This window comes from Oryctolagus cuniculus, chromosome 11 (assembly GCF_051225735.1).
Source record: "Oryctolagus cuniculus isolate XC-2025 breed Fujian yellow rabbit chromosome 11, ASM5122573v1, whole genome shotgun sequence".
In the NCBI taxonomy this organism is placed as follows: Eukaryota; Metazoa; Chordata; class Mammalia; order Lagomorpha; family Leporidae; genus Oryctolagus; species Oryctolagus cuniculus.
In genome coordinates, this window is record NC_142877.1 from 29,309,375 (window position 1) to 29,329,244 (window position 19,870).

Here is a 19,870-nt window from a genome sequence, read left to right on the forward strand (position 1 = left end):
TGTCTGGGATGGCGCAAGTCAGATGAAGGAAATGGCTCAGCCAGAAGCAGAGGCAGCCCTGGCAGAGTAGGAATGCCAAAGAAAAATGCAGCCAACTTCACCAGGAAGGAACTAACGTGTTTTTAGGGCCATGGTGACAGACACAAGGCCACTGCTCTCCTGTCCCAGTGCCCAAGCCAGACATCACTAATCATATCTGCACTTCTCAAGCCTGGATGGAGGCTCCAGATGGAACCTGGGTGTCACCCCTGCCCTCCAGCTGTCATGGAGGAGACACCAGGGGTAAAAAGAACTTACAGGAAAGTTTGCCTTTGGGAGTCTTCCAGCTTGAGTCCCAAGAACGGAGATGATTTCTGATCGAGCTGCCCAAAGGCTCTGTCATTTTCAGGTGCCTGAAGCTACTGAGCAGAGCCCAGGCTTGGTGTGGGCCTCCCAGGCGAGCTCTGGTGAGGCAGGGCGGGCTCAGCATGGAGGGGAGGCTCCCCTCACCTTGCCGAGGACAGACCCTGAGAGAAGGATTCATGTGCACGCGGCTTATTTGCAAAGAGACCCAGGACTGCAGGAGACTGAGGAAGTGAGACGGCGAAGAGGAAGCAGTGAGGGTGCTGGGTACTGAGCATCAACGCCTGTTCATCAGCAGCAGAGGCTTCTGGGGTAGGATGTTCACTCCTGTGACACTGGTGCACAGGGTGGAGTCAAGTGGCCAGAGAAAGCTCCTGGTCCAAAAAAAAAAAAAAAAAAAAAAAAAAAAAAAAAAAAAATCACAGCTACCGTAGTCAGACGTGACAAGAGCCAAAAGCAGTGTTTCCCACACACGGGACTCAGGAAACTGGGATCCGCCAGTGGAGATCCTGGGAGGCAGCAGGTGATGGCTCAAGCAGTTGGGTCCCTGCGACTCGCCTGGGAGACCTGGACTGAGTGCCCAGTTCCTGGCTTCAGCCCAGCTGAGTCCTGGCTGTTGTGGGCACCTGGGGAGTGAACCAGCAGATGGGAGCTCTATCTCCACTATATCTCTGCCTTTGCCCTACTCTGAATTGACACCTTTTACAAAGTCATCTGCTAGCTCCTCCCACTGAGAGGTGGAGTCTGTTTCCTTTCTCTTGGACTCTGGTCTGCACTTGTGACTTACTTTGGGCCACAGAAGGTGGTAAAGTGGTTTGTTTGTTTGAGATCTATTTATCTATTTGAAAGGTGGAGAGAAAAAGAGAGAGAGAGAGAGAGAGAGAGAGAGAGAGAACCTTTCATCTACTGGTTCACTGCCCAAATGGCTGCAATGTCCAAGGCCAGACCAGGCCACAGCCAGGAGCGTGGACTTCTATCCAGGTCTCCCACATGGGTGGCAGGGGCCCTAGCACTTGGGCCATCTTCTGTTGCTTTCCCAGGTACATTATCAGGGAGCTGCATCAGAAGCAGAGCAGCTGGGACTTGAACTGACACCCTGAGGTGCAAGCATTACAGGTGGTAATTTAACCTGCTGTGCCGCAACACCAGCCCCAGAAATGAGGCTGAGTGCTTTCTGAGCCTGGGCCCCCAGAGGCCCTGGCTACTTGTGCTTGGTCTCTTGCTGCTGCCGCCCTGTAAATGAGCTTAGATCATCCTTTGGGAGGACGAGAAACCACACGGAGCAGACACAAGCTTCCTAGCTCAGGCCATCGTAGACCAGCCATGACCAACAGAGATGCCGACTAAACTCCAGTTGACAGTAAACACATGTGCGATCCCAGACAACAGGCAGACCACCCAAAGACCCATAGGCTCCTATAAATGCTTCTTATTTTCAGCCAGCAAGTTGTGGAGGGATTTATTACACGGCCTTAGCTGCCGGATACACCCAACGCACGTCTCAAGCCTCCTTCCCCAGACACTCATTCTGACCCAGTGCATGACAGCAGCTGCTGGCTTCGCCTCGCCCTCCACGCAAGCCTCCCTCGCAGCCACAGTCACTTCCTCCCTGTCACTGGGGCTGCCCTGGTGCCCTCTTCGAGGAGGCCGAAATCTGCGAGTGTGTGTGCACTCGCACCCAGGACCTCGAGGGCTCGTTTCACAGCGTGGACCAGGCTTCCGCTCTCACTGAGGCCTCCCTGAAACCCAGGCTGTGTGTCACCTCCAGGAGAAGTTCCACGGGCAGGAGCTGGGGCCTCTCTCGTCTTGAAGGCTGCTCCTGTCTGATGCGCAGGCTACACCGGGAGGGTCCAGTTCAACCCCAGAAACTTCCCTGTCCTGTCTCTAAATCCAGCAAGAATGGTGAGTCGCAGCCCCTCCCTGCAGAGCAGAGAAACCAGCGTCCCCGGCCGGACCAGCCTGACCTTGCCCGGGCCCTTCCTGCCCAGTGGCCCTCCCTTGTGACCTGAGCTGCTCACGGGGCCAGCTCCCTCTGGCTGCCCAGGACTTGGCGAGTCAGAGCGACTTAGGACATGACGCAGATCTCTGATGCTCAGCTCTGGGCTCTTTCCACCCAGTGTTTATCGGCCAGGGCGTTTGGTCACAAACCACAGAAACCGACTCTGAGTAGCCTAAGCAGAAGAGGGATTAGAAAATGACGGGATTGCTCAGAGGGACCCACCACAGGAGGAACGTGGCAGGGCGCCGCTGCCGCTGGTAGTACCATCTTTGCCAGTGGCCGTGTTCTCAACAGTCTCTGCTGTTCTGTGGCCTTAACCCCACACTCAGCGCTGGGAGGCAAGACCGGGCCGCAGGGCCTGGGTTTGGCCTTGAGCTTTCATTGCTGCATAAAGCGAGTCCCGACGTTGGGATGTTCACTTTCCAAGTGAATGGAGGAGTTCAGATGTTGCAAAGCCCCCAAAATGTGATGACTACACTCTACTGTACTCTGTCCTTTTAGGATCCTCCACGTGAAGCCAGCCCTCCGCTCTCTCCTCTCTCCAGGCCCTGCACACTCAGGTCCTTGCGCCTTGTCGTGTTGCGTTCCTGACTCCTGATTTACAGAGTTGTAACTGACCAGCTCGTTCAAAGGTAACTGTGTCAGGGCAGGGAGGAGGGTGGACAAATAAGTCAGAGTGGGGACGGCAATCATCTAAGCTTTCAAGTGTGGCTGCATCGCTGCGTCGATTCTGGCAGTGGTGAAGGCTAGTGACAGTCTATGTGTCCACTCGTAGGGAAATGACTCACCATGGTTTGTCCGTACTCCAAAATACTACCTGTGGGAAAAAAACAAGAGCTCCAAAACACAGCGGCAAATGGAAAAAAAAAAAAAAAGGGCATGTTGCAGGGGTGGGTGTTTGGTCCAGCAGTAAGATGCCCGAGTCCCACATTGCAGTGCGTGCTTTAGATTCTAGGCTCTGACTCCCAATTCCAGCCTCCCACAAAAGCAGACCCTGGGAGGCAGCAATGATGGTTCAAGTAGTTAGGGTCCCTGCCACCCATGTGGAAGAGCCAGACTGCGTTCCGGCCTCTGGCTTTGGCCCTGGCCCAGCCCCAGCTATTGCAGGCATCTGGGGAGTGAACCAGCAGAGGAAAGCCCGTCTGTCTGTCTCCCTGCCAAATAAATTAAAATTTAAACAAAGAAAATGAAGTATGATTTAGACTATATCTAGAGCATATAAACACAGGCATGTAAAACAGCCACGTGTTGCCTCTGGTGAGGAACTGGAGATCAGAGGGAGAAAGTCAAAGGGAACCTAACTTTCTTTGTAATGCTTCAAATTTTTACATGAAAAATGTGTTCTAGTATCATTTGGATAATTAAAAATTAAATACAAGTCTTCTGACACATATTCCTACCCCACGTGTTTGGGTCCCCAGAGCTGTGTTGAGAGAGACGTGAATCGATCAGGCAAGCAGTGTTGAACATGTTTATTACTTGATCACATAGCTCAAGTCTGGTACGGTGTGATAGTCTTTTTTTTTTTTTGACAGGCAGAGTAGACAGTGAGAGAGAGAGAGACAGAAAGAAAGGTCTTACCTTTTCCATTGGTTCACCCCCCAATGGCCGCTGCGGCTGGCGCACCACACTGATCCAAAGCCAGGAGCCAGGTGCTTCTCCTGGTCTCCCATGGGGTGCAGGGCCCAAGCACTTGGGCCATCCTCCACTGCACTCCCAGGCCACAGCAGAGAGCTGGCCTGGAAGAGGAGCAACCGGGACAGAATCCGGTGCCCCGACCGGGACTAGAACCTGGTGTGCCAGCGCCACAGGCAGAGGATTAGCCTAGTGAGCGGCGGCACCGGCTGGTGTGATAGTCTTCTCTGTCTGCTCACGTAACTGCATTTTAGTGATGAATCCCACAGGGCACGTGACCTTTGTGGAGTTCAGGCTCTCACCTTTTCTGTAGGTTTCAATCAGAAAATATCCGAGCTGTGTGATCTTCAACAGGGACTTAACTCCTCTGACCTTTATTCCACCTCGTTTTCACCTGGGTTCCTCCAAGCAGAACCTGAGACAGAGGCTTGGGAGTCTGTAGTTTGGGAATGGGCCCTTGGGGAGCACGAGGGAGGGACCAGGGCCCTGCAACAAGGAAGGAGGGGAAGCCAGTACCAGAAGTGTCACCAACAGGGAGCACTGCTGCGGGTGTGTGGGGCTTGATGAGAGAGAGAGAGAGAGAGAGAGAGAGAAACTGCTATCTTGGCCAGCGCCGTGGCTCACTTGGCTAATCCTCCACCTGCAGCGCCATCACCCGGGTTCTAGTCCCGGTTGGGGTGCCGGATTCTGTCCCAGTTGCTCCTCTTCCAGTCCAGCTCTCTGCTGTGGCCCGGGAAGGCAGTGGAGGATGGCCCGAGTGCTTGGGCCCTGCACCCGCATGGGAAACCAGGAGGAGGCACCTGGCTCCTGGCTTTGGATCAGTGCAGCATGACGACCATGGGAGCCATTTAGGGGGTGAACCAATGGAAGGAAAACCTTTCTCTCTGTCTCTCACTAACTCTGCCTGTCAAAAAAGAAAGAAAGAAAGAAAGAAAGAAAGAAAGAAAGAAAGAAAGAAAGAAAGAAAGAAAGAAAGAAAGAAAGAAAGAAAGAAAGAAAGAAAGAAACTGCTATCCTCTGGTTCACTGGTTTACTCCCCAAATGCCTGCAACAGCTGAGGCTGGAGCCAGGAACCAGGAATTCAAATCACGTCTCTCACGTGGGTGGCAGGGCCCTAAGCACTTGAGCCATCATCGAGTCTTCCCCAGCTCCGCCTTGCTGAGAAGCTGGAGTCAGGCGCTGGAGCGGAGACACACAGCCCGTCCCTCCCGTGTGGAATGTGGACAGCTTGACTACCATGCTGAACCCGGCTCCAGCAAGGGTGTTTCGAAGTGGTTTGCAAAGAGTCTAACACACTCATCTTTTCACATGGGGAGTGTGTGCCTCCTCTTCACAGGGATTCTGTGAGGACTGGGCTGAATTCCATACCTGGAGAAATGAAGGACCTGGGGTTGGTCACAAGGAGTTGGAATGAGAACCGCTCTGATGGGTGGCTTCAGAGCGGGGCAGACTCAGAGACGGGGATTAGGGAAGGGACATAATTTTGCGTGATGATCAAAGGAAGGTGAGATGGCATTCGGGGTGGGAGGAAAGTCTGTGGAAGCAAAGCTTGGAAGAAAGAAAGAGCAAGATTTATCAGAGGATACTTTGGAGCCCGGGCTTTGGAGAAATTGGTGAGAAGAGAGTGCGGTGTCAACTTCACTAGCAAGGCTTGTGCACCTGGAAGGAGGGATTTGACCTGCGGAGTACCTGGGAGCTGCGCAGAGGACAAGTGGAGGGGATCAATTTGCCTTTGCTATGTAACAAACCCTCCCCAAGTTGAGTGACTCAACACCCGAGTCGTTAATTATTTCTCAGCGGGCTGGGGTCTGCTGGGTGACTCCTCTGGCCTGAGCTGGCTCTGCTGGCACGGTAGTCCTCCCGTGTGTGTGGGTCAGCTGACAGGCTGGCCTGGTGCCAGCCAATTCAGGATGGCATCACCACGGGGTTGGTATTTGGTTGGCTGTTGGCTGGGCCCTTGGAGTTGAGGGGAGGGTCCCTGGGCCACACGTTTTCCCATTCTGCTAAAAGCGAGCCAGGACCTACTTACATGGTAGCTGGACAGATTTCCCAGAGAAGTGGAAATGCATACGGCTGCCTGAAGCCTACACTCCGAACGGGCAGTTGTCACTTCCATGTTCCTGAGGCCAGCCCAAGCAAACAGACGCTACCTCTTGACGGAAGTGATTCCCTGTCGCATTGCAAAGGGTGAGGATTCAGGACAGGGAATGCTTGTGGCCTCTTATGCCACTCATATCTCATGAGGGTTTGTGGGTAGTGGATGGACCAGGAGATAGTAGGAAAAGAGCCCCAGGGACAAGTGGACTGGACTGGCTGGGAGGCAATCACCAGAGTGATTAGGAAGTGGGGACGGAGCATCTACTCACCTCTGCCACTGGGCAGACCTAGGGTGACAGCGAGGAGAGGGCATGATGCAGAAACAAGGTTCTAAATTTGGGGCCTAGTGGCTGAGGCAAGGGGTCCAGCCCTTCACAGAGCTAGGGATGTCAGCAGGTGGCTAATGGGAGAACGCTGTCTGATTCTGAGCCTGCACGGAGAGGTCCTGGGACCTGGGCTGGAGGCAGCTCAGGTGAGCATTTGACCCCAGAGGCCTGGGTTACTTTGTCCTTTAACATCTCCCAGGCTTGCTGGTCCCCTCTGTGGAGCAGGGGAGGAATGCTAACCTTGCAGAGCTGCGAGGGAAGAGCTGAGGCTCCGGCTGGCAACATTTTTGGGCTGTGCCCTTATTAGTGGTTTTATGGACATGTTGTGCTTTTTATTTGAGAGATTAGCCACACAGAGGAGGATCTAGAAGGGAGTGGGGAGGGAAAAGAGGAGGTCTGTTTGGGGGAATGGCTGCCGTTAGGAAGCGAGGGGAGTAGAAAGTTCAAGAAAGAGACAGACACAGCGCTGGGCTCCTACAGAGTCCCTGCAGCTTGGGGTGGGGTGGGCTCAGGACAGTGGCAGTGTGCGGTTCTCAGCGGGGCTGGCTCTGTGCTCTGACTTTGGGATCAGAGAGTTGGCAGCCCGTGGGAGGGCAGTGGTCTCCACGCTGCAGACTCCTGGGTGGTCTGGGCCAGCGTCAGCACAGCTCCCCGCTCCGCCCACCCCCCTCCTCCCTGCTGCTCTGGAGTCCAGCCGCGTCACTGCATCCAGATGTGGCCGGGAACTTTTCCAGAAGCATGGAGAAGGCAGAGCAGCGGCCAAGCTCCTGGCTTCTTGTCCTCCCTCCTTCGGCTACCCCTCCCTGGCTCCTTCCACCACCAGGTCAGGGGCCGGGTCCTCGGAGGCCCAGGGTGGATGGATAAATAAACACTTGGTAGGAAAAAACCTGAGCCAGACAGATGCATCTTTGTTCGTGCTGGAAAGAGTTTACATCTCGGGGAGCGGGGAGCAGTTCAGCAGGAGGAAGTGAGCTGTCTTCTCAGCTGGGAACCCGCCAGGACACTGGGCATGGGGCCAGCCAGGGCCTGGGCGGAGCTGCGGAAAACCTCCCCCTTAATGGGAACAGCCTGGGCCCTGGTGTCTCACTGGGATGGAGCCCCAGTTGGGGGGAACAGACAGCTGTTTTATTAGTAACAGACCATGGGAACCAGGTGGTGCTGTAATGAGTGAGTTCTCCGAGCGGCTGGACCAGAGCGTCTCAAACCGTGCTGTGAGAGCGAATTCCCTGGGGCTCTGGTTAAACTGCAGATTCCCACTGCATGCTTTGGGGATGGGGCCTGGAACTCCGAGTTGCTCACTGGTTCTCCGGGGATGCTGATGCTGCTGGCCTGGGGACCACATTCCAAGTGGGGAAACTCCAGACTGACATCTAAACTACGGCCTCACTTTTCTATGCTATGCTGCGTGTATACGCTCCTGAGACTTTTCCTGCTTTTATGGTTGGCTTGTTCTTATTATGAGAGAGAGAGAGAGAGAGAGAGAGAGAGAGAGAGAATATCTCCTGGTTCACTATTCAAAAACCCGCAATAGCTGAGGCTGGGCCAAGCCAAAGCCAGGAGCTGGGAACATAATCCAGGCCTCCCAAGTGAGGGACCTCCAGGAACCCAATCACTTGAGCCATCACTTGATGTCTCCCAGGGTCTGCATTAGCAGGAAGCTGGAGTCAGGAGTGGAGCCTCGTGTATTGAATCTAGGCGCCCAGGTGTGGGCCATGGGTGTCTTAACTGTTAGACTAAATGCCCAGCCTGTTGTTTTATTTCAAAAAGTACTAGGGAAGAGATGCCGTGGAGATGCCCCTTCCTATCCAGTCCTGACCATGCCAGGCTGATGTGCCCCAAAAGGATTGCACTGCCATTTATGACCTCTTTTTTAAGGTGGGAATGACGGTAGTCAGGAAGGATGCCCACGTGCCTAAGCAAACAACAACCACACAACTGAAGTCCATGCAGTCTCTCAAGTCCCGAGGCAGCATGAGGGAGCAGTTTGCCCGGAGGTGTTGTACAGGTATCTTACCAACGAGGGTGTCTGGCAATGACCTCCACCTGCTCTGGAGACTCTGCCTGCCAGGATCCCAAGCTGTGTCCTGAGACCAGCAGACCTCAGCCCACAGGTCTGCAGTGTGAGTGGGCAAGGCTCACAAGAGGGGAAGCTCATGGAGACACTGAAGAGACCTGTGGTCTCAGCACCGTCGTGTCCCCCACCACCCTGGCCCCCGGCCCACGGTGGCACAAGAAAGTCAGGGCTGGGCTAGCAATCAAATTCCAGTTTCAGGGCAGATTTGTTCATGGGTATGGTCAGCCACAAAACAAAGAAACTATGTGACAGAGATTTTGCCAACATCTCAATACAGTTAGAGGGAAATACTTTGTGTGGAATAAACTTGCAGCCAAAGTACAGAAACAAAAAGTATATAAAGGTAGGCAGTGAAAGGTCTTTTCTTATCCCTGCACCCAGCAATCCAATAACCTCTTCTAGGGGCCAGTGGTGGTGGAGTCTGGGCACATCCTTTAAGAGATGTTTTATGAGAATGCAAGAAAATCTCTATCACCTCCTCCTCTTTTTCCTCTGTCTCCTATGGGGTGTTCTACGTCTTACTTTTTTTCACTTTACACATAATATATCTTGGAGATTCTCTAACTCCTTTCTTTTTATTTTTTAATTTTTAAAAAGACTTATTTATTTGAAAGAGTTACACAGAGAGAGGAGAGGTAGAGAGAGAGAGGGGAGAGAGAGAGAGAGAGGTCTTCCATCTGCTGGTTCACTCCCCAGTTGGCCACAGAGGCTGGAGCTTCGTCGATCTGAAGGCAGGAACCAGGATCTTCCTCTGGGTCTTCTGCGTCGGTGCAGGGGCTCAAGGATTTGGGCCATCCTTCACTGCTTTCCCAGGCCATACCAGAGAGCTTGATCAGAAGTAGAGCAGCCAGGTCTCGAACTGGCGCCCATATGGGATACTGGCACTATAAGTGGTGGCTTTACCTGCTAAGCCACAGCGCTGGCCCCTGCCTTTCTTTTTAAAAGTTGTATAGTTTCATTATATATCATAATTTGCTGAGCAAATCTCTAGTTGATGGCCACTTGATTGTAGGCAACTTGGTTGCAGACAACTTTGGTTTTTGTGCAGTAAATCCCTTGGTAGCCTAACTTGCTCTCAGTCCTAAGTCTGTCCCGAGGATGAGGGTCACAGGGTATGTGCATTTGTAGTTTTGATGACTATGAAGGGCCTTCCAAAAGTTCATGAAAAATATGCATTATGTAAAAACAATGCATGGATTTCCGAAAAATGTTTTTGCACCCATATAAATTTATCATTTAATTCCATTTTTCCATGAACATTTTCTCAAATTGATCTCCCCAAAGAGGTGGTCCAAACCATGTGAGAGCTATTTCCTTTACGTCCCAACACCTGTGCTCAGAGACTTCCTGATCTTTGCCAACCTGTATGTCAAAAATGGGAACAGCTCTCTTTGAAACTCTTCCTTCAGCGCCCAATAATTTATGAGCCAGAGAATCACTGCATTTATCCTTTCTGGGCCAACTGACCAGGTGCTGGGGATCCAACTAAGACCAATGTGCTAATAAAGACTGATGATCAGGTGAATGTGGTGATAAGCATATGACTTCTCAAGACAGCAAGCTCACACCTCAGTGTGCACACACTTCAGCTGAGGGCCTTGTCCACCTGCAGGTTCTGATTTGGTGGGCCTGGGTAGCCTCTAATATTCTGCAGTTCTAATGAGCTCCCAGGTGTTCCGGGTCTACATTTCAGGTAGCAAAAGCCTACCTAGAACAAGGGTTGGCAAATGTTTCCTGAAAGGAACCAGAGTGAATAGTTTCGTCTTTGTGGGCTGCAGGTGGGTCTCTGTTACAGCTATTCAACTCCACCTGTGAAAGTAGTCCTAGGCAATATGTAAATATGGGTGTGGCTGTGTTCCAGTAATGCTTTCTTTACAAAGTACACAGTGGCCTGGATTTGGCCCATGGTTTGCTGACTCTTGGCTTAGGGCACCGTAGGCACCCACAGGCTTATGGAAGCAATGAGTGAGCTGCTCTAGGGGTTAGTGGATGCCTGAAAGAATGGTGTACTAGTCAGCTGTCCTACCTAGAAAACAAACATCAGTGCTTACATTGTTATTCGTTTATTTACCATGAATTTGAGAGGGAGAGAATGAGAGAGGAGAAGGAGAGGGAGAGAGATCCCCTCTGTTGGTTCACTAGTCAAATACAACAGCCAGGGCTGGGCCAGGACGCAGGCATTCAGTATCTGGGTCTCCCAGGCGAGTGGCAGGGACCCAAGGCCTTGAGCCATCACCTGCTGCCTCCCATGGAGTGCATTAGCAGGAAGCTGGAATTGAGAGCAGAGCCAGGACACAAACTCAGGTAGTCTGATAAGGGACAGAAGTGTCCCAAGTGGCATCTTGAAGGCTACTCCAAACAACACCTGCCTTCCAAACCAGTGTTTAAACAGAGGTAATGAAATGCAGGCGACTGGTTACACAGGTGGATGAGCCGAGAAGCCAGTCAGGGGCAACTCAGAGATCAGCAGCCCCAGGAAGCCCCGGCTGCCCGAGGGAGGAGTGGGAAGGGCAAGTTCAGGGTCTCAGGTCACCCAGTAGGAGCTGGGGCCATGGTGGGCACATCTACTGGGTGTTCTGAGTAATGAAAACCCCATGGGGCCCGAGACCCTGGGAAGAAAGACCCTGCCATCTTCCTTCTTCCTGCCCTTCCACCTCCCACCGTAGGTGAAGCCCAGCCGCGATCCAGTCTTGCTGGGTTTTCAGCCTTCAGGAAGAGCATAGGGAGCCAAGCCGTGATCTGGAGCCAGCAGGCCTAGGCCCAGCCAACGGGACACTCAGTGAGTTCTGAAGTGTGGGTCGGTGACCAGGCATACCAGGGAGTGAGGGTGGGTGTTTCAGGCACAGAAAGCAACCTGAGGGTGTGTCGGGTGAGGGGTGGCAATGAGGCTGCCAGGCAGACCACTCCTTTAAGCTTGAGGGCAGGGGTTGGCAAGCATCTCTGTCGCATAGTTTTCTTTGTTTTGTTTAAGAAGAAAATGGAAAAACCATTCTAAGCTTACAGGCCACACAAAAATAGACCACAGGCAGCATGTGGACCACAGGCTGGTGCCTGCCAACTTGGTTTGCGAGATCCACTTTAGAGTGTTGGGATGGAGCAGACCAGAGGCTGAGAGAGGAGACAGAGCCTGGGAGGGAGGTTCCAAAATGCCAGGCGGGAGCTGGTGACAATTGGTGACTGTCATCGTGATGGAGAGAAGGAGGCAACTTAGAGATGCAGGACAGGCCATGGAGTGTCCGTCGGAACAGCCAGGCCTGGGGGGACTCGTAAACTGCCGCTCTGAACGGTGGCTCGGAAGCCCTTTCTCCCTCACTTTAGGGAGCCACAGGGAAGTCCTGTCCTCCTGGATAGTGAGCTGCCCTGCAGCCCTCCTTCCCCTGCCCAGTCCTGCCTTCAGGTAGAATGGGGGGCGGGGGGGACCAGGCTGTGCTGCCCCTGCCCAGTCCTGCCTTCAGGTAGAATGGGGGGGGCAGGCTGTGCTGCCGCTTGCTGCCCAGATGGTGGTGGCTCCCCGGCGGTTCATTCCAGGATATGGGTACGGAGCCGCTCCTGTCCTCACTTTAGTCCTGCCAGCATCGTCCGACCACCCTCCTGTGAGGGTTGGGTCCAGAGTAGAGATGAGGGCTGGGAAGCCCCTCATGCAACCCTGGGTTCAGACACCTGCTGGAAACCCCTGCCTTCATCTTGACCACTGGGTCAGACAGGGTTGGGACGGTGTCTTAGGTTGAGTTCCCCTAGAAGCAGACCCTAAGACAAAGATCTGGACGTGGATGGTTCGGTGAGGTGAGGGAGGGAAAGCAGCCCCCACACCAGATGCATTATCGAGCCAGGTACCACTGAGGGCAACTGGGGCTGAGTCCTGCAGAGAAGCCCTGGGGGTCAGAGAAAAATATGTGCTCCAGAGTTCTCCTGCCTGCGGGGGGGGGGGGGGGAGCTGGGGTGTTTATAGCAACTCCTCTGAGCTACAGATGGTGGGCTCCTCCAAGGGTGTGCATTCGCCGGCACCTCCAGCCTGCCCCTGGTATTCTGCAGTTGGGGAGCGAGAGCACTCAGGCACGGGCAAGCAGGTTCACAGTGGAAGGCAGCTGGAGCTCCTTGAAGTGTGAAGGCCCCAAGGAGATGGGCATGGTGCCTATGGCATCCGCGGCAGATGGTTATCATCTCTGTTCCCAAGAGGGCAATACTGAGCAGCCACGGCCCCAAGTCGTACAGCAGGTGCGTCACAAATGGGAGATTGGAGCACGGAGCTGGGGGTCCAGTGGTGTCTCCCACTGGTTTCTAGCCTGCTGTCAAGGGCGTGAGAGGACCTGCCCTTGGTGTCGAAGGCTGGCTCTGGTTGCCCCAGCTACTCACCTGCCCACCTGCTGAATTCCCTCCCCTGATGATCCACTCCCCACTTGCTCTCTCCGCCTAGATTCCAGAGCCACCTATGGGGCAGGGGAGGTCCTGCAGGACACACACCTGTGGCAAAGCCTGACTTCCTCACCAAGTGCCTCTGTGGGGCACGCAGAGCCGGGGATGAGGGGACGCAGGAAACAGCTGGGAGCTGCGTGGTGGCTGGGCAAGCGTGTGCTGAGCAGAAGTAGACAGAATGGGACAGAGGCAGCATGGGAGGCACTAGGAGGACCACGTGGTGGGCTGGGCAGGACCCGGGACCCTGCGTGGAGCTGGGAGCAGATGGTGCCCGCCCAGTACCGAAGGCGGTGTGTGTTCGGAGTGAAGCATCAGCCAACCACTCAGGGGTACCCTGCAGGATCACGTACAGGGCTCAGTAGGCCCCAGGACCTGCTGGGTCCCCTGCTGGGGAGCACAGCTTTCTCCATGCCCCATGAGTGCTGAGGTGGATGGTGGAAGACAGCACAGTTCTCCAGGAGCCCCTAGTCTGAGGTGGGGGACACAGTCCCGAATCCAGCTGGCGAGTCCCGCCTTGCTCAGGGTAGCCTGCCAAGTTTTGTGCCTGAAGTCTTTGATAACCAGCAGTGAGTGGGGGCAACCAGAAGCTCTATCTGATTGGCCCAGCAGAACCCTGGGGGCTGTCACACCACGCCCACCCGACTCCCAAACCCACCTGTTGTGAGCATTAGCAAAGGTGGCTGTTGCAGTTGCTTCCTTCCTTGGGTCCTGGCCCTTTCACAGCTGTGCCTTTGTGGGTGCTCCCATCAGAGGATGGAATCTGCTCTCCAGCCCTTGAATCTGGGCTGGTGGATTAGTCAGGGTTCTCTGGAGAGGCAGAACCAACAGAATGTGTGTATATATAGACAGATCTATTTTAAGGAATTGGCTCACACAATTGTGGAGATTTGGTAAATCCCAAATTTGCAGACTAGGCCGACAGCCTAGAGACCAAAGAGGAGTTGTGGTTTCTATCTGCAAACAGTCTGCTGGAGAAGGCCCACTTGCTGGGGACAGATCAGCCTTTGTTTTGTGCAGGTCTTTACCCAAAGCCCATCGATTTCAATGTTAATCACATTAAAAAAAAAAAAAAAACTGCACAGAAATATTCAGAATAATGTTTGACCACGTATCTTGGCATTATGGGCCAACCAAGCTGACACAGAAAGTTAGTGACCATGGTTGGCCTGTCACTTGCTTTGGGCCATAGAATGTGGTGAAAGTGATACTATGAGCCTGGAGCTTAGGCACTAAGATGCCTTGCTCAATTCTGCTCGCTTTCTGGAGTTCTTCCCAGCCACTACATGAACGGTCTTGGGATGAGTGACGATGTGGGACAGAGACAGGCCAGCTGACTCCAGTGCCAGCCATATGCAAAAGGGAGCCCAGCCGACACCAAACTGCCCAGCAGGGCCCAGTCCAACTTGCTGACCTGAAGAACTGTGAGCTAAGGAAACAGTAGTTTGTTACACAGCAGAAACTGACAGTCCACGTACGCACTGCCCCCAGGACAGCCTGGTGGCTGATGAGTCGACCTTCGCTGATGGCAAGGGCAAAGGCAGAGAGAAGGCTATTTCAGGCCTCAGGAAGGCTCTGTGGGTGTCTGCATCCATTGGTGGCATGCGGGGAGACACTCCTCCACCTTGAGCTTTAAAAATAGCTCTGCCCAAGCATTTTCTGGCCTGGCAAACTCCCACAATAACATGCCAGGGCAGAGGGAGGGGCTGGCAGCTGGCAACCAGGAGAGCTGCACACTGGGGGTGAGGGAAGCCAGGGGCTGGGCCCTGGAGACCACTCAGTGGGCCTGGGGAAGTTTCAGGGTTGGATTTTAGGGTAGGGAACAGGAAAAGAACCTGCAGAGAAGCAAACCCGGGTCAAGTTCTGCCTCTGTTGCTTACCAGGTGTGTGTCCTGGGCCAGGTCACTTCACAGTTCAGGGCCTCAGTTTCTCCAGCGGCACAGTCGGGTTTTTGGGGGCCTGAAGCTGATGTGATTTGGGAGCCTTGTAAGCAGAGGAATCAAAACCGTGATTACAAAATCGCAGGGCTTTGGAAGGGGCCCATGCGAGTGAGCTTAAGCTTCATTAACTTTGCCATAAATTGCTTCTGGCTTCCTCACTAGGAAAAAAAAAAGAGAGTGAGTTAATAATACTGCAGGAACAGGATTGTTTGGAAGGTCAAAACAACATAGCGGGGGCCCTGGGGTGGGATCTGGCAGGAATGCAGCTTTCCATGAGGAAGGGTTCATGTGGCAGCTGGTGGGTGGCCCCTGGGGGACAGCCGAGGGGATGAGGGGTGGGTGGGGAAAGATGTGGGGCAACCCTGCTCCTTGGGGCTTGCAGGGGCTAACAGGCAGAAGAGTGAGCTGACTTAATGGAGTATGTGTGTTGGGGGTCCTTGTGGCGTTCTGGGGCTGAAGCAAGGTTGTGCCAGGGTTCTGGACACAAAGGAGAAAAAAGGTAAGTTTTCTTTGCTAGAGTACAAGGCTGAGTTGGGGTTTGGGCAGAGGTTCAGATGTGGTTCTGAAGTGGGCAGGCATATAGGTTAAAATTGATTAGATTTGTGAGCTGGAAGACCATGCCTTCGCCACGCCCCTGTGTGTCCTCATCCCCCTACCTGGCCACACCTGGGTGCCCACCAGCCAATCAGGTTCATTGACCACTCCCCTTTGGAAGTGGGTTAAAAGCCTAGGGCACAGTGTGCCCGGGCCCTGCTCTTTTTCCCTGGCCTCTTGCTAGGAAGGCGGCTTGCTGTAGCCCTGCGCCTCCAGGGCGCATGGCCTTTGGGCCATGTGCTCTAGGCTTCCTGGCCCAGATGCTCTTCCATGTGGCCGGTTCCTGGTGCTCAGTATGAACCCCAACTCACTTCTCTCTCTTCTCCTATGCATCTTTCTCACTAAATAAAAGCTTAAAACGTACCATGCTGCCTCATTTATCTGTGAGGGTATTTAAAATTCTTCTCTAAATATTAGGCAAGAACCCTCTTGGGCTTATTAATATCGGGGATTTAGTAATAAGCCCGTGGTGAAATCATAAGGCACCCCAAATTCCGGTAGCACATGTGACACCCCGGACAGCATTTCTAGGGAACTTTAACGGGCCACATTTTAGTGTAGATTTTAGAGGGTCTTTTCCGATTTCAGTTCCAGGTTTAGTCTCATGGGTTCAGTCTCTGGGCTGTGAAAGGGATACAGAGCCGTTCCTCTTTGTGATAAGTAGGACAGGGTTTGAACCACTAGGTCAGGCCATTGCTGGGAAGAGGGTGGAGAGTGTAACTTGCCAGGGGTCACCCATCAGCCCAGGGCATGTCTCAGGCCAAGGGGCCCGCGTTTGGAGCAGTTGGTGGGTGGGTGCCTCAATCCAGGAAAGGGCATCTGGGGAGGGCACTGATGGAATCTACTACAAGGGCCCCTCCCCCATCTCTGCACACTATGCAGACCTGTAATGACCTGTGGTCTGGGGCTGGCAACTTGTGGAGGCCCAGGGAGACAACTGGATGAAACTGAAGGGGGACCACTGGGCTGGTCTTCAGCATAGTCTGGCAGGGGCTGTGGTAAGGTGCTGCCCCCCAGCGGCTCCTAAGGAGACCTTTGCTAAGCTCAGGAGAGACAATCAGGGACTTGCAGAAATGTCTGGGTCACGGCGAGAGGCCCTGGAGCACCTGTCGTCTGTGGAGGAGGCAAAAGCCCACTCAGTGTGTGTTTTTCCTGTTGCTGCCACTTCATTTGTGTCCTGTGGGCTGCTGGGCCTGGAGGAGCTCTGGGCACATATGGGAAAACTTGGCCTTGTCAACTCCAAGTGCAGGATGACATCCAAGGCCATTTGCAGGATCAGTTGGGAGGTAGCTCCCCAACCTAGGGAAGGACCAGACACTCAGCCCAATTCTGGCTGTGACCCACTGGTTATTCATGAAGGAGGGAAGTCAGGCAGGAAGGGATGGCGGCTTGCTACAACTAGGGTCTATCACCAGAGGCAGTGTCACGTGCCTGGTGAGATGAGTTTCAGAAACACACACACACAACATAAACAACTGGAGCAGATGGTGTAGATAGGAGTGTAAAATGGTACAACCACTTTGGAAAATTTTTTGAAGTTTTTTATGTAAACATAATACTCACCGTGTGACCTGGCTGCTCTGCTCCTAGATGCAGACATCTTCTATTAGAGTGCTACTGCTAAGTAAAAATTGTCCCCCAACTCGGCAGCTTACAACAGCAGTGAACATTTACTCTCCTCGCAGGCTCCGGAGGTTGGGAACGCAGGAGCAGGGGAGCCGGGTGCTTCTGCCTGGAGATTTTTCACCAAGTCAGGGTGTGGCTGCTCACTGGAAGGTTTGACGGAGTTGGAAGGTCCGTTTCCAGGGTGGCTCAGGCACACACGCCTGGCACCCGTGTGTGACAAGGCAGTGCTGACTGCCGGCGGGAGGCTTCACTTCCTCTCCACGTGGACCTGTCCCAAGGGCTGCCCGGTGTCCTTGGGAGACGGCAGCTGGCTTCCCCCAGGGCAAGTGATCCAGGAGATCAGGGAGAGCCTTGGAAGCCTCACTCTGACATTCCTGTAACACCCTCCTGATTCCATCGTAGGCCATCTCTATCCAGTGTTGGAGGGGACCCTGCAAGGTTGTGAAGACTAGGAGGAGAGCGGGGGGGGGGGCATCTTGGGGGCTCATGATCACAGGGTGAACACAGCCAGGCCTTCTCCATTCTGCACAAAGCCACACACACACACACACACACACACACACACACCCGTAGACCTCTGTGATTCTAGTGCAGTGGGTCGTGAGTACTCCTGGGGGCATCTGTGGAGGGGTTTGGTGCCGGGGGAGCAGGAACAGCAGCGGTGACCACAGCCGAGTGTAGTGCTGAGCACGAGGCTGTGCCGAGGAGCTGTGGGCAGCCTGGAGCGCATTTGCTCCTGAGTGAACTTAACGTTGCCCCAGGTGCTGGCCCTGGCACGTAGTGCAGGTTAACCAGACCTAATGGGCGGCACCTCCCTTGATGGCAAGATCCCTGCAGGAGCCACTTGGTCTCTGTTTTTATATGCCCTGCCACGAGGGTCCAGGCCCCAGGCAGCGGTTGAGAGGATGTAGAAGCACTCTGGTGGGAAGGCATCTCTGAACCCCAGTGCGTGTCCTGTCTTTGTCCTGCAGTCTCCCTGGCAGGGCAGGGAGCACGTGAGGGGTCTCTTCTGTGCCACAAACCCAGGACCATGGCTGTCTCCAAAGTGTGGTCCCCTGAGGCCTCTCCTGCCTTGCGGGTCAGGGAGCAGGACTCACCACCTGCAAGGGGTCTTTGTTACTGGGCCCTATGCTTCTTTATCAGCTGCACCACAGGAGGTTTTGAGGAGTGGGCCCCTCCCCAGGGAGCTGGATGCTAGCCTGAGCATGGAGTCCTCAGCCTCGCTCCTTCTCTCCCTACTCAACTAGTCCAGCCTCCAGTCGGGGAACCCAAGAGAGCCAGGAGGTGACCCCCGCCCATACCCGCCATCTCCACAGACCGTGCTAGGGGATGCAGGCAGGATAGTAAGATGTATCTTTTTTTTTTTTTGACAGGCTGGCGCGCTGTGGCTGGCGCACCGTGCTGATCCAATGGCAGGAGCCAGGTGCTTCTCCTGGTCTCCCATGAAGGTGCAGGGCCCAAGGTCTTGGGCCATCCTCCACTGTACTCCCTGGCCACAGCAGAGAGCTGGCCTGGAAGAGGGGCAACCGGGACAGAATCCGGCGCCCCGACCGGGACTAGAACCCAGTGTGCCGGCGCCGCAAGATGGAAGATTAGCCTAGTGAGCTGCGGCGCCGGCCAGTAAGATGTATCTTCCATGCTCCACCTCAGCCTGTGCTTCCATAAAAGAATTTTCAACCCTCTATAAGAGGATTTTGAATAAATATAGAAACTTAGGGGGCCCTCTTCTTTTTCATCACCAAATCCCATGTTTCTTAAGGGCACGAGTGAAGGCATGAGGAAGACACAGGAACGAGAGGCACTTGCCCTTTAATGGGGAAGCCAGGGTTTGCAGAGCAATGCAAATTGCATGCAAATGGACCTGCAAAGGCCGGCTTGGGCTCCAGGGACAGTGGACTTGGATGAAACACAGGGTTTTCATGCCAGGGTGCCCAGCCCTGAATCACGGTTCCCTGCTGGATGTGAGTAGAGGCGCTACAGCCCTGGAATTTCTATGGAGGGGGAGCCGGGTGGTGCTGGGGCCAGGAGAGTGGCTGAGCTGACCTGGGAGCCACACACTATTGATTGACGGCACATTTAGTGGAGGATGGCTTCCACTCTGTTTTCTCCCTGTAGCCTGCTGATGTGAAAGCAAGACTCAGTACCCTGCTGCCAGCACCTGCCCCTACCCCCACTTCTCTGCCTGGTTCTAACTTGACCATTTGCTCTGGGATTTTGTAAACCACTGCACCTTCTCTGCCTTTGACCCATAGATGCAGCCATTCTTTTTATGCCCCATGGAATCTGATGTTCTTTCCACGTCCTTGCCTGGTCCCAACGTAGACCTCTACCTGAAGTGCCAGACTTCAAGCAACTCAGGGCCTCCTGAACAACTCTCCTGGATGTCTCCCAGGGATGCTAAGCTGAGCGGGATGAGACGGAACTTACAGTCCTCCAAACTCCAGTTCTCACCAGTATCCCCCACAACAGTAGGATGGCGGCCCCATTCCATCAGTGGGCAAGCCAAAGGCCAGAGCCAGCCTTGCCCCTGTGCCTCCACGTGTTCTAAGTCCCCACTCGTCGGTTCCAAAGTTCTTGTCTGACACCTTTACTATTTCAAAGACCCTCAACTATCTCCTCACACCCTCTTTCCAGCCCCCCAACCCCTACAATCTGTGCTCAGAAGCCCAGGGTGTTTGTGTCTCCACGCTGATGCAATACAATGTCGCTGGGCGATACTAGGAAAGCTGCTGCTCCTCATTGGTCAAGGTCAAAGGAGCAGACTCGCCAAGGATCAGCACAGATCACTGCTGGCTGTCATGGTCCCAAGAAGCTGGCTGCCTCCTAG

The 19,870-nt window shown here is 54.0% G+C and overlaps 1 long non-coding RNA gene across 3 annotated transcripts in view; it reads right to left on the reverse strand.

The window, feature by feature from the left end:
• Window positions 1-1,774: 1,774 nt before the first annotated feature.
• LOC103348222 (uncharacterized) overlaps window positions 1,775-19,870 on the reverse strand; it is a 29,709-nt gene continuing 11,613 nt past the window's right edge. Inside the window, exons 2-5 of one of the 3 annotated variants that reach the window (XR_007919374.2) lie at window positions 16,981-17,474; window positions 14,764-14,981; window positions 13,542-13,693; window positions 1,775-3,158 (exon numbers count right to left, since the gene is read on the reverse strand). This is a non-coding gene — a long non-coding RNA (uncharacterized LOC103348222). Of the gene's footprint in view, window positions 3,159-10,520; window positions 10,743-13,541; window positions 13,694-14,763; window positions 14,982-16,980; window positions 17,475-19,870 lie in introns of those variants that run through there. The other 2 variants (XR_011379745.1, XR_016216673.1) reach the window with 2 other exon arrangements.